The sequence below is a fragment of the Tamandua tetradactyla genome, chromosome 13 (assembly GCF_023851605.1).
Source record: "Tamandua tetradactyla isolate mTamTet1 chromosome 13, mTamTet1.pri, whole genome shotgun sequence".
NCBI classification, from domain to species: domain Eukaryota; kingdom Metazoa; phylum Chordata; class Mammalia; order Pilosa; family Myrmecophagidae; genus Tamandua; species Tamandua tetradactyla.
Genome location: NC_135339.1, coordinates 16689390 through 16706333, shown reverse-complemented (window position 1 = coordinate 16706333; position 16944 = coordinate 16689390). Strand labels below are relative to the sequence as shown.

The following is a 16944-nucleotide window of genomic DNA, read 5'->3' as shown; positions in this document are numbered from 1 at the left end:
TGGGCTTGGAGGTCAGACTGATTATGCTGCGTGTGGCCCACTCTGCCCTCAGGGTCCTCAACTGTTAAGTGGGAATAAAGTACTACTCACTTTATAAGGGTATTGCGGGGATTAAATAAGAAAATTAGTCTCAGTGAACTGAAGCTAGGTTTTGAAAAAGTGGATTTGATAAAGAGATCAACAGGTCTATCTAGGGCGGAGCAGAGCCTAGGGTGGAGCTGAGTTCAGGGTGGAGCTGTGGCTAGGGTGGGCACCTCAGGGGTATATTTAGTTAACACTGCTCTGGAGTTCACCACATTGATCACTCAGAAAGACTCTGGGTTCAAGGTTCGACATGGCTTCCAATGGTGAGTGCCTTTGGTGGGAAGCTAACGGTGCTCTCTCCTGGGAAACTGCGCGATCTACTAGTTTTTTGCTCAGGTTTGAGCTTTCATCTTTTAAAAGTGAAGGCATATCGGCTGGGGATAGCCAGTATTACTGATGTAATTTTCTTCAGTTGCTATTCAGAGTGGAATTGGGCATTAGGACTTAAGGAAATAGGCACTATTTAAAAATGAAGTCTGCTGTGGTGACGTTAAAAGATTTTTCGTTTATTTTTTAGAGATATCAGATGAAATATGCCTGGGATTCACTTCAAAATAATGAGGGGGAATGGTTGGGGAGACCATGAATTATATGGGGTACAGCTGAAGCAAGAGTGGCCAGGTATTGATATATATTAAAGTTGGGCGATAGGATTTTCAGCTGCATTGTATCATTCCCTCTGCTTTCATATATGTTTAAAAGTTAGCAGAATAAAAAAGTAAAAACAAGAAGTTCCCAAAACCAAAAGTGCTATCATGGAGGAATTGTGGAAGTGGTCCTGGGTATTGCTTTATTCCACATTTTACAAATGTTGCAGTCGATACTCTGTGACGTTCAGAAATATTTTGGGACATTCTGAACCTGACATATGGATGGGAACTTGACCTTCCTGTTCTGTGAGAAGGTGGAATACGCAAGCATTGAGGTTCTGGCTTTGATTTCTCTTTCTAAAAAAGCTCTAAGGACAAAAGGCTTGACTTGACCTCTGGCCTCTGCCTCTTTCTGCTCTTTCTCCTTGGGCAAAGCACTTAATGTCTTCCAACTTCTGCTTCTTCCCAGTGTAAAAGGGGGAAATCATAACTTTCAACACCCCATCCCCGTTGGTTGGAGTTATGACTCTCAGGCAGATAATTTATGCAAGAGCCCTCTGTCTCTGAGGGGGGAGGCTGATATGCTTGAGGTTTGTCCCAGAGAGACGGAATTTACAAAACACTAGGGCTTCTCTCCCCGATTGCCTTCTGGCCCTTTCTACCATTTGTGAGGTTAATCTCAGCACAGATGATACAACATCTGCTGAAGGTCCAATAAGTCTCTGGTTTTCGTAAGGTTTACTCCACTGTGTCCTCAACTCTTAAACTTCATCGAGGAAAGAAAGTTATGAATAGGGAAAGGAAGCTGTCATTATTTGTGTTTCCAAGACAAGCCCCGACCAGGGTTTGGATTTTTTTTCATACAGTTGCTGATTTAATCTTCATATTCCAGCAAGAGGATAGATACCTGAGTATTCTAAGCATTTGAGCAATCCTCACTGGACATCACCCTTGCTGCTGAGAGGCAAGGAATCTATGCCTTTTTATTTGTAAAGTGAAGGGCGTCTCTTAATGAGGTTTGAATATGGAAATTCCAGGGTCAATTACAATACTTTCCCCTGAAATGATCTTTGGTCTTTGGGGGTTGCCTTGGAATTTGTACTGACTAGGTTAAGGAGGCCTGGCTGGGTCTTTTTCCTCTTTATTGAGGTAATCTGGGTAGAGACCCATTGGGCCAGGAAATAGCCTCCACAATCCTCTCCTGTAGCCCCCTTGCCTCCCTCTCCCAATCCAGTTAGCTCTCAGTGCTCGGTGCTGGGTTCTGGTTTAGGCGTGGTCTGGAACCCAAAATGGTGAAAGTTCTTTCCTAGTTTGTGAGCTTCAGGAAAAAAAGAGTTAAGAGCCAAAATTTATTATGTTCTTAGTATGAAACTGGATTTATTAAAAATGCTTTACATGAATTATTCATCTAATCTTTTAAAAAATAATTTTTTTTTTTTTACATGGGCAGGCACTGGGAATCGAATCTGGGTCTTCGGTGTGGCGGGCAAGAACTCTGACACTAAGTCGCCGAGGCCCTTTTTTTTTTTTAACTTTTTAAATTGTGTAATATAACATATATACAAAACAAAGTAAAAAAAAAAAAAAACAATCGTTTTCAAAGCACTCTTCAACAAGATTACAGAGCTTGTCATGGGTTACCATACCATCATCTCAGAGTTTTCCTTCTAGTTGCTACAGAACATTGGAGGCTAGAAGGAATAAATATTTATCACCACAATCGACTTATTTTTGTGTGTGTGAAAAATAACACATATACAAAAAAGCAATGTATTTCAAAGCACATTGTAGCAAGTTGTAGAAAAGATTTCAGAGTTTGGTGTGTGTTACAATTTAAATATTACCTTTTTACTTCTAAGATGCTGGAGACTAAAAGAAATATCAGTATAATGATTCAGCAATCATATTCCTTTGTTAAACCCTACCTTCTCTGTAAAACTTCACCTTCACCTTTGATCTTTCTCCCACTCTTTAGGGGTGTTTGGGCTATGGCCATTCTAACTTTTTCATGTTGGAAGGGCTGTCAATAATAAGGGGTCGGGAGATGAAACTAGCTGATGTTCTGAAGAGGCTGGGCCCTCGAGGTTTCAGGACTTATCTGTAGGTGTCTGGAAAGTAACCTTAGTGCATGGAACCTTTGTAGAATCTTATATAATGCCCTAGGTCATCTAATCTTTTTAATAGCTCCATACCATAGACAGTATTTTAAGACCCTGTTATCATATGGAGAAACGGAAACTTTCAGAAGCTCATTTACTCATCCGGCTGCAGCTAGGAATGTCAGTAAAATCAATATTTGGAAATGTGTGCATGCAGCTTTTTGGTTGTCACACTAACTACAGGGCACTTACTGGCATTTAGGAGAAGGGAACCATGGTTCTTCTGTTGCTCAGCTTTCATTGTCCTATCTAAGAAAGCACGAAAAAATCCAAGATTATGAAAGCTTCCCCACGTTTTCTTCAGAGTTTTATTATTTCAGCTCTTATGTTTAGGCCCATGATCCATTTTGAGTTAATTTTTTTATATCATGGGAGGTAGTAGGTCACCTTTTTTTTTTTTTTCTTTTGTTATTTTTTTATTTAATTTTTTTGCGTGAATGGTCTGGGTATCAAATCCGGGCCACCCTTATGAAAGGTAACATTCCACCACCGAACCACCCATGCACCCAGCCACCTTCTTTTGTAAATGGACATCCAGTTTTCCCAGCACCATTTGTTGGAGAGACTATTCTTCCCTGAATTATTGTATTTAGCATTAAATACATTCTGACAAATAATTGTCAAAAATCATTCAGCCAAAAAAAATGTTTGGCCATAGATGTATGGATTTACGTCCTATATTTGCAATGTTTCTTACATGCAGCATAGAGTTGAGTTTTGCTTTGTGAGCTAATTTGAAATTTTTTTTACAGACAAGTTAATGGCATTCACATTTTATTAATATGGCTCTTCGTTTGGTCTCAGTTCCGATTTTATTTGTTCTCCTTATTGATTTTATAGTGTTTTTTGGCAGGGAGAGATTTGGAATTAAACAACTGTCATTTTTCCTATCAGGATTTTTGTTGGGATTACATTGAATCTGTGGGGGAAAGCGACATTCATAACATGGTCTAGATCTTTTATTTAAGTGTTAAATGTCTCTCAAATTTTATTTTCACATAGAAATTTTGATTCTTTACTATATTGATTCCTAACCCTTGATTTTTAAGTGTTTATGAGTTGTCTCTTTAAATTTTTATTTTCTATTTATTTGTATGTACATGCAATTGACCTTTGTATGTTGTCCTTGCATTCAAAACTCTCCCTAAACGCACTGATTAATTCTAACAATTGATCTCTAGGTTTGTTTGGATTTTATATGTATACATAATTATAATTATAATTTTCAAATAATGCCCATTGACTTTTTTTTTTTTTCCATTCCAAACCTTATATATTTCATTTCTTTTTCTTGCCCAGGACTTCTGGTACAATGTTGTGTAGAGGTGATAATAAGTAGTGATAATGGGAGTTCTTCGCTCTCAATCTCAAAAAAGTCAGTGTAGTACTTCCTCTAAGCACAAAGTCCTCTGTCTCTCTCTGCCTGCTCTCTGCCCGCCCCCTTCCCCCCCAGGAATCCCCACCCTTAGATAACTTTTACCGGAACAGTATAACCATTCCCCGATTTTCTTCGAGTGTTGGCTGCTATCAATTCATGACTTCCCCCTCCCCCTTGAGTATTGCCTTGGCCTGTTGAGGGTGGGGAGGTCCCTGGAAAGGGAATGCTTGGGAGGCTATGCCATCTTCCTGGTGGTGGCACACAGCCAATGAATGATAAGGGTTACCAAAGTCCAGCCACTTTGCTTCAAGTTTGGTTAAGTCTTTGATGCCATAGATGATTCAGGGCTCCCTATGTGATGAGTTTAAGGCTGAACTTCAGTGGATTCCCCCATAACTGCCTACTTTCCCCCTGCTCTATCCTGTTTACCTTCCTTTCTTGCCGGTTTCAGTCTGAGAGCTCTCACCACTAAGAATTACTTGCACAATAATTTCTTCTCAGGTTTTTCTTCTGGGGAACCTGTTGATCTAAGACTGTCCACATTTACCGTTGAGAGTGATGTGGCCATAAGTTTTTACATTCTTTTTTGTCGGATTAAGTTTCCTTCTATCCCTAGTTTGCAGAGTTTCCATTAAAAGTGGATATTCTGTTTTATAAAACTGGTATGGCCATATCATTTTTTTTGCCTTTATTTGGTTAATATGGTGTTAATTTGGCTAATAACATCGACTGATTTTCTAATGTTAAGCCAACTTCAAATTCCTGGAATAATAATGTACAAAAAATAATCATGATATATTATTTTTATACATTGCTTTATTCAGTTTGCTCATATTTTAAGGTTTTGCAAATCTGTGTTTATGCATAGAGTGGTTCCATGAACCTGGTTGAGGATTATTTCCCCCTTTTCTGTTCTCTAGAGCAGTTTGTGTAAGATTGGCATCATTTGTTTCTTAAATATTTGAGGAACAATGTTGTTGAATTCTCTTGTGAAACAATATTGGCCCAGAGAACTGCTCCTGAAAACTTTTTCTTCCTGAAGATAAAGGACTGTGTTGTTTTCTAAGCTGCTCGCGGCATTTTAAATTCAAAGTGAATACTGGGCCTATAATCATACCTGACAGCATTGACTATGAGACAACAGGGAGTGGCCCCAGTTACTCAACTTTGCACAAAGAACTTCTCCAGTGGTCCACACTTGTAAGGCAAGAACTGGTGAACGGTGCAAGCAAAACTGTTTGGAATTGGCTGCCTTTAGGCAGCCTCTCTGAAACCAATGACTCAGTTGTATTATTCATATTTTATACTTGGTCCTCAGAGATTGTAGGTATTCAGGTCAACTTCAGTTTATTGGCCAGGGTCATCCTGAGTTTGAATCGATGCCTTGGGCTAGGCAAAAAAGATGAACACAAAAGCTTAAGTAGGGCCACCTGGCTTTCTAAGATAGTGCTTTATCCATTAATAGGATTTGTTTTAAGTGACTAAAATCCAAATCCCCGAGGGCACAGCTGAGGGCTAGTTGGTCTCACCCTGGGAGAGTGGAATCCTACTGATATATTTTTATTTTACTGGAATGACACTTTGGCCAAGGGCCTAAGGGATGGACTGTACAGAAAAGAATTAACATAGCATGTCTGAGACTTTTATTCTTTGAAAGGTCTGCTTTGCCTGAGGTTGGCCCTGTGGCTGGGAGCCTGGGTTTCAGACTGTTTACAATCAACAGTTAACTTAATGGATTCCCTGTCCCCACATTGTTTGTGCAAACAATGTGGTTTACACTGAGCATCTGCCTTCTGGGAGTGGAGGAGGTTGATCCTTGCTAAGCAGAGGCTGCCTACCCGACCAACCCCCAATACAAAACAAGGGCTCTGCGTCTCAAATGGGCTCCCTGGCACAAACTTGCACAAAGGCTATGCATTTTTGTTGCTAGGGTTAGGGTGTGCTTTGTGTGCCCTCACGGGTGGGAGAGCATAAAGAAGCATATGGATTCCTCCAGACTATATATCTTCCCTTATTACTGTAATAAATCTTAACCATGAGTACAACTGGGAGTCTTGGAAGTCCTTCTTAGCTATTCTCTGATGATGCAGGTAGTCTTGTGGACACCTGACACAGTATCTTCTTGAGAACTCGTTTATTTTAAATTATGGTTTATTGAAATATAGTTACATTAACACTACCCTTTTTTGGGTATACAGTGTTGGGAATTTTGACAAACGCATGCTGTCTTGTAATTACTACTACTATCAAGATAAACTCGTTTCCATCATTCCAAAAGTTCCTGAAGTTTATAAATCTATGTGATAGTCCCTTTTTAAATTTCTAATATTATTTATATGTGCAATGTCTTTTTATTCAGCAAGTGTTTATTGATTTTATTTTTATTTTTTATCCCCTCTTGTTCTTTTTTTTTTTTTCTCTTTTAGAGTAGTTGTGGGTTTACAGAAAAATCATGGAGAAAATACAGAATTCCCATATACCACCCTATTAGTAACACCTTGCATTGTGTGGAACATTTGTTACAATTGATGAAAACACATTTTTATAATTGCGCTATTAACTATAATCCATGGTTTAATTTAGGGGTCAGTGTTTATGTATTTTAGTTTCATGAATTAAAATTTTTTGTTATCATATATACAATTTAACATTTCCCCTTTTAATCACATTCAGATATATATATTTCAATGCTATTATTAATTTTATTTATTATTATTATTATTATTTTGGCATGGGCAGGCTCCAGGAATTGAACCTGGGTCTCTGGCATGGCAGGTGAGAATTCTACCACTGAGCCACCATTGCACCGCCCTATCAATTTTATTTTAAATTACCAATATTTGGTATATGTTTTCTCAAAATTTTTTTATTTGCATTTCTCTCATGGTTAATGATGCTGAGCATCTTTTCATGTGCTTATTAGCCATTTATTTATGTTCTTTGGAGAAATATCTATTCAAGTTCTTTGCCTATTTTGTAATTGGGTTGTCTTTTTGTTGTTGAATTGAAGGTGTTTATATATTCTAGTTATTGAACCCTTATCCAATAAAAGGTTAGCAATTATTTTCTCCCATTCTGTAGGTTGTCTTTTCATTTTCTTGATAGTATCTTTTGATGTATAGATGTTTTACGTTTTGATGAAGTCCGTTTTATGTTTTCTTTTGTTGCTCATGCTTCTGTTGCAAAGGTTAAGAAACCATTGCCTAACTCAAGGTTCAGATGATGCTTCCCTACATTTTCTTCTAGGAGTTTTATAGTTTTGTTTCTTAAATTTTCAGGTTTTTGATCCTTTTAGAGTTAATTTTTGTATAGTATATGAGGTAGGGGCCCAACTTCATTTTTTGCAAATGGATATCCAGTTTTTTCCAGCACCATTTATCGAAGACTATCCTTTTCCAATTAATATACTTGTTATCTTGTTAAAGATCAATTGGCCATAGATACGTGAGTTTATTTCTGGATTCTCAATTCTATTCCATTGGTCAAATGTTTGTTTTTATGTCAATACCATGTAAGGCCTGGCCCGGTAGCCTTTGGCTGGAAGGCCCCCACCCTAACTAAAACCATGAACATCTGGGCATACAGCTGTTCAAACTCAGCCAATCAGGACCTGCCCTGACAAAGGACCCCCACTGCACACTGCCCGTAGTTATGCCCCCTGGCCATGGCCCGTATCTATCCCCACTGCACACGGCCCGTAGCTATGCCCCCGGCCCTAAAGCGCCCGAAACTCCTAACCTACCACAGGAGGCCCCGTAGGCATCGTCAGCACCCCCACTAGCTAGCCTACATCTAACCTCGCTGCTCCTAGGGGGGTGCGACTTCCCCCGCCTGCACCCTGAGCACCCAGACCTGGAACCTTGCCCCGGGACAATACAATTTTAAACTCGAACTCAGTTTCTCTGATTTCTCAATTGGCTACTGTCTAAAACCTGACATACCACACTTGTTCTTTAATACCTGGAAGTATTTGATTGCTGTGTTGAAGGGCATGTATGCTTTCGCCTTAACTGTATATAACCAAATTGCTTTCCAAAGTGGCTCAAACAATGAATTCTTGTAAACACTGATACTGGTTTGCTGTTTACCTTAATTCTGACTATTCTTTCTGCCCTACCACACATTTATATTGTTGGTTATCAAAGGGGTATGACCTGATTTCTTTGTATTTCCCGTTACTAATGAGACTGATATTCTTTCCAAGAGTTTTATCAGGTTTTTCCTTGGTAGTACGTGCATTTTTGTTAGATGAAAGAATTCTTTCTCTACCTTGGAGAACATAAATCATAATTTTGAAGATAGACCTTTAATATACTTGAAATTTTATTATTGTCAGTAGTTATGTGATAGGCTCTACTTTAAAATTTTATTTTATGAATGGGTAACCAATAGCTAATTGTACCAATACTGTGTACTAAGTAGTCTTTTCTTTTTCTAGACAATACAATGCTTTTCACTTTCCACTTACACTTTTTTCAGGATCACCATTTGAAAAGGATAGCCATAATCAAGTAAGAGAAACGAAGTGGAGAAAAGGAAAAGGAAAACAAAGACATAAGTTTACTAAGGAAGAATTGAGTATCCTTAACAATAAATTTGTAGAGGATCCTTACCCTGATTTTACAACCAGAGAAGAACTGGCCAAACAAGTCCATTGCTATGTATCTGTAATTGATGTAAGTCAAATGTTCAAAGTTTTGTATGCATTAACATTTTTAATTGTGAAGTGTAATATATATACACAAAAAGCAATGGTTTTCAAAGTACATTTTAACAAACAGTTACAGAACAGATTTCAAAGCTTGATATGGGTTACTGTTCCACAATTTCAGGTTTTTCTTCCTAGCTGTCCAAAGCACTAGAGACTAAAAGAAACATCATTGTAGTGATCCAGAAATTTTTTAAATTTATTAATTAAAAAATTAACAACAAACAAAACATTAAGATATCATTCTATTCTACATATATAATCAGTAATTCTTAATATCATCACATAGTTGCATATTCATCATTTCTTAGAACATTTGCATCGATTTAGAAAAAGAAATAAAAAGACAACAGAAAAAGAAATAAAACAATAACAGAGAAAAAAAGATTATACATACCATACCCCTTACCCCTCGCTTTCATTTATCACTAGCATTTCAAACTAAATTTATTTTAACATTTGTTCCCCCTATTATTTATTTTTAGTCCATATGTTCTACTCTTCTGTTGATATGGTAGATAAAAGGAGCATCAGACACAAGGTTTTCACAATCACAGAGTCACATTGTGAAAGCTATATCATTGTTCAATCATCATCAAGAAACATGGCTACTGGAACACAGCTCTACATTTTCAGGCAGTTCCCTCCAGCCTCTCCATTACATCTTGAACAACAAGGTGATATCTACTTAATGTGTAAGAATAACCTCCAGGATAACCTCTTGACTCTGTTTGGAATCTCTCAGCCATTGACACTTAGTCTCATTTCACTCTTCCCCCTTTTGGTTGAGAAGGTTTTCTCAATCCCTTGATGCTGAGTCTCAGCTCATTCCAGAATCTCTGTCCCACATTGCCAGGAAGGTCCACACCCCATGTCCCACACAGAGAGGGGGAGGGTGGTGAGGGTGGTCATGTTGGCTGAAGAGAGAGGCCACATCTCTTCTCCCAATCTTTAGGGGTATTTGGGCTATGTCCATTCTAACTTTTTCATGTTGAGAAAGGGTGCCAACAATATAGGCAACTTGAGTAAAATAAAGAAGTTGTGGAAACAGTGCAATGTGTTCAGGGAACAACTGGAAATACTGTTTGGTTTTTCAATGCAGAAGGCTGTATTGCAGTGGGTTGCAAACAGGTTGGGGGTGGGGGTGGGGATCTTGAAAAGCTGGATCTGCAGGTACAGAAGGGCTACTTCATTCAGGAGGCATGACTTGTGGTTCTGCTCATGTGCAGTCTGTGACCTCTGTAACCACATGTGCAGCCTCGGGAAGGATTTTTCACATCTTCTTCCAGGTCAGAAGACAAGTTAGCAATAATGCTGCAATGAAATCTAAGTTCAAAGTCTAGCTACATTATAGAAATGCATTGTGGAATATAACCGCTTAAGTAGATTTTATAAAAACAATATTCTCTTCTCCTTTAGAACTGGTTCCAGAACAAAAGAGCCCGACTACCACTTAGAGAGAGACACAGATTATTTGCTGCTAGGAAACTACATGAGCACCCTGTGCAAGATCACCCACTTCCAAGCCTCTTGGATGTCCAGGCTGAAGCCCCAAAATACAGCACTAAACAGGGCTTCTCTTGTGCCCAGGAGCGTGGAGATGGCAGCTCCTTTCTGAAGAAGGAGTGGGTTCCCTCTCAACAGGTGGATTCAGATGGCTCTGACAACCCAGGCATTGAAAAGGAACCAGGCTTCGTTTTGGCTTATCAAGATGAGAAAGGAAGAAGACCTTCTCCTGCCTATCCTTTATCAAGCTACAGCTCATCAGTGTATGCTCAGCCTCCTATACCTTCCGTGCATTATTTTAACAAGTACAGGCCTGAGGCAGGGAGAAGCCAGGATGGCAGCCCCTTCCTTTTGAACTCTGTTCATAGTATACATGGAGTGGGGGAGCAGCAGGAGGAGCAGAATATGGCCCATTGTTATTATTCACCATTGGAAGGACAGCAGCAGAGTCGTTGGTATCGTCATTTGCAGCAGCCTCAACAGCCTCAGAATTTTCAAGAGAAACCACTGTTCCAGGAACCGCTTCTGAAGCATGTGAGGCATGGGAATCTAGGGCAGGGATGTCCCTTCATTCAGTCACAGCAGCAGAGTCAGTATCCTCAAAATAATGGACAGTCCCTATGTTCACAGCAACAGCAGGCCACGCCCCAAAGAGTAATCAGGTCACCACTGTTGCCTTTAGAGCAAGATTTTCAGCAAGGAGTTGCAGAGCATCCCAGGGCCCAAGTGCAGCAGCATTGGGTTGAGGAGTCCTCTCTGTTCCATTGGTCTGCATCTCAGGGACCAGAGAAGTAACCCCAGAAAATAAAGCCTGGGTTGAGAGAGCAATAGGCAGCTATAAGCCAAAAATCTTTTCAGCAGCCCAACGTTAAAAAAAAAAAAAAGAGCCATCTTTAAGAATGCTTTCTGAGCTATTGATCCCTTTGGCAGACTCTATATGGATCTCATCCCCTCCTCCTGGAGGTTCAAAGTGCCCAGAGTAAGCCTGGGCTAGAGCACAGAGTTCAAATTCAAATACTGCAAAGGCTGCAAGAGGATTTCCAAACAAAAGCAGTTGCAAAACTTGCAATTCCTGCTTGGATAGTTCCTACCTTGGTTGGTGACCTCCTCAGAAGCTAGATATCCAACAAGAAGTTCAAGAGAATCCAGGATCCCATTGCAGCAGCTTTTAGATGGGAGGTGTCCAGGGCTGCTGCCACAAAGCTCTATAATCCATGGACCAGATCAACATCTTCAGGACATGGGCCATGACCTATCAGGACAGCAACAGTATCTCCTCCAGTAGCTAGCTCTACCAGGGCACTGGCTATGAGAGGCGCCCCAATATCATCAGCCTTGGCCTCCGCTCATCCAAAAGGCAGAGCAAGTTAACAGAGGCTACCAGAGGTTTTTTCGTTAAAGGCAGGAGCTGCCAATGGAGCTGCAGCCTCAGCTGTGCACTTGAAAGAACCCAGAAGGATCCTTTGCTGGAGCAAGTGTACAGCTCCCACCATTCCGTCTTAGTTGACACCCATTGTCGGCAAATCCACAACGTTGTGACTAGTCAGCTGTGGGTGTGGGCAGGGTCGACAAATCTGAAGACACCCAGTTGAGCATCTGATTGCCCCAGGCTAACCTGATTTTTCTTATGACGGCTATTGGACATTTTTCAATTAAAGGCAGCAACTTCTACCTGTACTTCCTAGCATCCTTGAAGATAACACACTTCAAGGTCAAGAATGGCTGCCTCTATTAAAAAGAGTAAAGCTCTCTGCAATGTGAAGAGTGTTAGGCAGCGTACTACAAATTCACATTGCTGGGCTAACCATCATAAACCCTATGATGTGTGTCCTCCCATTATCTTGCACACAGTTTACATTTTAACCGAGATGGGTTACCCTACACACAAAAGTATTCAAATAGTTCTTTTATTCTTAGATAAAAGATGTCCTAGCTGTCCTTCCAAGGCAATATCTTATACTCATTAAAAAAATATATCTCTTATCGGTCCCTATTACAAGATCTGGAGGAGGTGGGATTGGTTTTTTGAAAACAAAAGTAATAGAAATTGCTAATCTGTACAGTTCTTTGAATGGCTACTTGACATTATGTGGTGAAGCTGAAAATGTCCAGCAATTCTGCTGGATGAGTGAAAGAAGGAAGATCCGGGATCCAAAGGGCAGTGATTAAATGACTGGACTATTGATTCACATTACCTGTCTTCAAACAGAAATTTTGTTAAAACTGGCTGTGTTCTATAAGTCATGAGAAGTTACTTTAATTTGTTTGTGCTTTGATTTCATTTTTCTACTAATAGGTGATAAGAAAATCTTCCCTCTAGCTTGATGTGAATTTTAAATAAGTTAATGTAGGCAAATTCCTTAGAACAGAGATAAGTGTAAGTGTAGCCCTCATAATTTGTGGTAGTTTTTTAATTTGTTGTTGTTCTGAATAAATGAGTTCTGAATTTTGGTAATACATGTCTACCCCCCAGCAGTGTCAAATGGGATAATAGATAAAGTATTTTTCAAGGACTCCCCTGGTAGCAATTTTTTTAAAACTTGCTTCATAATCAAATGCCAGTCATAGTATTTTATGGACCCATAAATGACCGGACTATTGATTCACATTACCTGTGTGAGCATCAGAGTCCTTTGGTGAACTTGTCACCAACAAGAGCTCATTTGAAAGTTTGAGAAGTGCCCCCATGCACGTTTTTAAAAGGTAATTTAAGGAAGGGCTCATTTTAGCTATGAAATTTTGACAAAAATATCTTGTACTGCATCAATAAATATTTGAATTTCTACTGTCTGTTTACAGTTTTCATATTAACAAGCAGAGAATCTATTACCAGTTCTACCACCACTGGATTTATTTTCCCTCCAGCTTTCTTATTTTATCTTTAAGGAGACATTCATCTACAGAGATTTGTTTTTGGAATATGGATTACTTCAAAAGAAACTTTTGCTGCTTTGAGCAGCAAAAAATAAAATAAAAAAAGGTTATTCTCTGATAACCTTTTCAAGCATTTAATTCATTCCTTTTGAGAATAATTAACTTCAGATCCATATGTCATTTAATTACTTGACATTAAATCTATGCAAATGAGGGTTTCCCAGAAGAAAATGACCCCTGTAGTCATATGCTCCCAGGGCACTTTATGGATTTCTCTTCCTGTTTGAGGCTCCCAGACAGTATACACTAGCCGTTCAGTGTACTGCTTAGGTAGATTGCAATTAACAGATTGCTTTCTGCACAGCCTTTAAAGTTTATAGGCCACATTTAGGCCTTATTGTTTCTCATTTCCTGTGGACTAAATAGACAACCTTTTCCATAAGATCTTAAATATTGCCTGGCATGGTGCAGGCTGAGTAGACTCTGTTTTCCTCTGTTGGGCAACGACTCTCATTTATTTCAGACTTTCTTGTTGGGATTCAGTTTCCCATTGTTCAATGAAAAGCCATCCTCTTTTAATCCAATCTTGTGGGTGCAGGCTCCCTGTGGGTGGGGTCTTTTGATTAGGTTGTTTCCATGGAAATATGAGCCATCCAGTTGTAGGTATGACCTTTTGATTAGGTTGTTTTCATGGAGATTGACTCAGCAGTTGTGGATTGGACCTTTTGATTAGCTTGTTTCCATGGAGATGCAGCCTACCCAGTTGTGGGTGAGATCTTTTGATTAGATTGTTTCCATGGAGATGTGACTCACCGGATTATGGGTAGGACTTTTTGATTATGCTGTTTCCATGGAGATGCAGCCTTCCCAGATGTGGGTGGGTTCTTTTGATTAGGTTATTTTCATGGAAATGTGACACCCTATTGTGGGTAGGATCTTTTGATTAGGTTGTTTTCTTGGAGATGTGGCCCCACCCAACCAAGGTGGGTCTTTATCAGCTGACTGGAGCTCTTTAAGAGGGAAACATTTTGGAGAGAGCTCAGGCACAGACGTTTGGAGATTCTAAACTAAGAGATGAAACCTGGAGTTTGCCCTGGAGAAGCTAAGTGAGGTTTAGAGTGAAAGCCCCTGGAATCAGATACTGAAAGCTGCGGAGCAGGGAGCAAGGCTCAGCCGATGCCTGCCACGTATCTTCCCTGCTGACAGAGGGACCCCGGATGCCAGCTGCCTTTCTTCTGAGAAGGTATCCTCTTGTTGATGCCTTGGTTTAGACATTTTCATGGATTTAGAACTGTAAACTTGTAACTTAATTCCCCTTCATAAAAGCTAATCCATTTCTGGTATATTGCATTTGGCAGCTTTAGCAAATCAAAACAGAAAGTTTATAACTTCTGTGAGGCTGTGCATGGTGCTACCGATTCTAAACACCCTCACCCCCAGATCCCTGAAGCAGGCATTCCCCACCCTAGCTACCTGGACTTTATAGTTGTCCTGGAGGTCTCAGGTGGTCCCAACTCAAGGCAGGGGAGGTCTGCCAAGACCTGGAGGCCTGGGAGCTGCATAAATTCAAGTAGCTCCATCTCTGGGCTAAGAAGGGCAGAAAAGGCAGAAGGGAGTGGGAAACCAGGGACCTGAGCCTGTGCCTGAGACCTAGTAAATGACTCAACAGAGTCAGTGTTGAAGGGTTTGGGAAGGAAAGGGCTTGGAGAAAGGGCAGAAGTTAAGGAGTCATCTCTATCTCTGGTCTTGGATCCTGGCCTTCTGGTCTTTTATCCCCTTCCCCACCCACCTGGCCAATCCATGTGTACGACACTGACTGCAGCCGTGTGGCATCCTCAGGACCCCTCTTCTTCACCTCAGTGATTTCATCATAATCAAATTGTTGGAAAGCAGAAATAAAGAGAAGAAAGCCACATTACATTCAGAGTCATAGGATTATATTAACAGGAGAAATAATGAAATTAAAAAGACATCGAGTATGGTATGTAATTAAAACTGCTTGTAATAAGACTATATTGAAGTAATGTCTAAAATGCTGAATGAAAAAATAAATTAATCTAGAAATGTTTGCCCTACAAAATATTTCAGAAATAATGGAGAAATCATTTTTTTTTCTGACAAAGCTTTAGAAAATTCATTGCCAGCAGACCTGCAGTACAAGAAGTTCTAAGTTCTTTAGGCAAAAGGAGTGTGACACAAGTGAGAAATCTGGATTTATACAAAGATATGAAGATCACTGGAAATGGTAAGAATGAAGATAAATATACAAGATGCTTTTCTTAGCTTTAGATTTTTTAAAAGATAATTCCTAAAGCAAAAAGGGTTAATGTATTATGAGTCTTACAACATAGAAGTACAATTTATGGGAACAATAACAAAAAAATGGGAGGGAATAGATGGATGTATATGGTTGTGATGTTTTTATACTATGCATGAAATATGTAATATTATTTAATGATAGACTGAAATGAGTTAAAGGTGTCTATTATAAGCCCTAGAATAGACACTCAAATATTAAAAGGTAGCCAATAATAAGGAGTAAAATTGAAGAATAACAAATTCTCATTTAATTCAAAGGCAAAAAGAAGGAAAAATGAGACAAGTAGAAAATAACTAGCAAGAGAGTAGATTTAAATTCAGACATACGTGATAAAATTTAACACAAATGATCAAGACAACCTATGTCAGTTATCCATTTTTGACTCAGCTCCAAATCCACTTTTCATTTTCTGCTGTGTACTTAAGAAGGTAAACCCTACGAACACTTTGGCATTATGTTATAATTTATCAGCAGAGGGCATTGGAGGGACATCACAGGAGGAAAAGGTTTTTCTTAGGATTCTGAGAAGCAACTCTCAACGGAGTCCTGCTTCACAGGAGCCAGCAGCTCGCAGTGGGCAGCAGCACGTGGCGTTTTCTGGTGGGCAGCTAGCACCCCACAGTGTGGCTTCTCAATTCACCAACACCATGCTAGACTTACCAAATAATTCTACAGTGTGGCATCCCTATGTGGTTAACTTCCCCTGGAACTACAGAGGGTAGGTTCTCAGATGTCTTGCTGGGGGTGATTTTCTTGTGGGCAGCTTTCTTCAACATCCCAGAGGGTAGCTTCCCACATTCACATATATGGTTCAGTGCCGTTAATTATGTTCATGATGCTGTGCTACCATCACCACCATCCATTACCAAAACTTTTCCATTGTCCCAAGTAGAAACTGTCATTTTTAAGCCTTAATTCCTTATTCCCTACCCTCAACTCATCCCCTGTTAACATACCTTCTAGATTCTGGCTCTATGAGTTTGCTTATTACAATTATTTAATAGCAGTGAAATTATACAATATATGTCCCTTAGCATCCGTCCTATTTTACACAACATGATATCCTCAAGGTTCACCTATGTTGTTCATGCATCATTACTTGATTCCTTTTTATGGCTGGATAATATTCCATTGTGTGTGTGTTTGTGTGTATATATATATATATATATATCACATTTTGTTTATCCATTCATCTGTTGATGGACATTTGCACTGTTTCCTTTTGGCATTATATCTTCTATTTAAAATTCCTATTTTCTTTTAGTAGATAATCCCCATTTGTGGTTTCTGTCTCCTAACTGTTCCCTGGCTAATATACAGAGATT

The 16944-nt window shown here is 39.4% G+C and overlaps 1 pseudogene across 1 annotated transcript; it reads left to right on the top strand.

Annotated features, from left to right (window-relative positions):
* The first annotated feature begins 58 nt into the window (after positions 1 to 58).
* Positions 59 to 13183, top strand: LOC143653035 (cytoplasmic polyadenylated homeobox-like protein 2 pseudogene; annotated as a pseudogene). The gene is made up of 3 exons (XR_013161042.1): positions 59 to 347; positions 8691 to 8887; positions 10339 to 13183. The product of XR_013161042.1 is annotated as a cytoplasmic polyadenylated homeobox-like protein 2 pseudogene (transcript).
* Positions 13184 to 16944: the final 3761 nt, after the last annotated feature.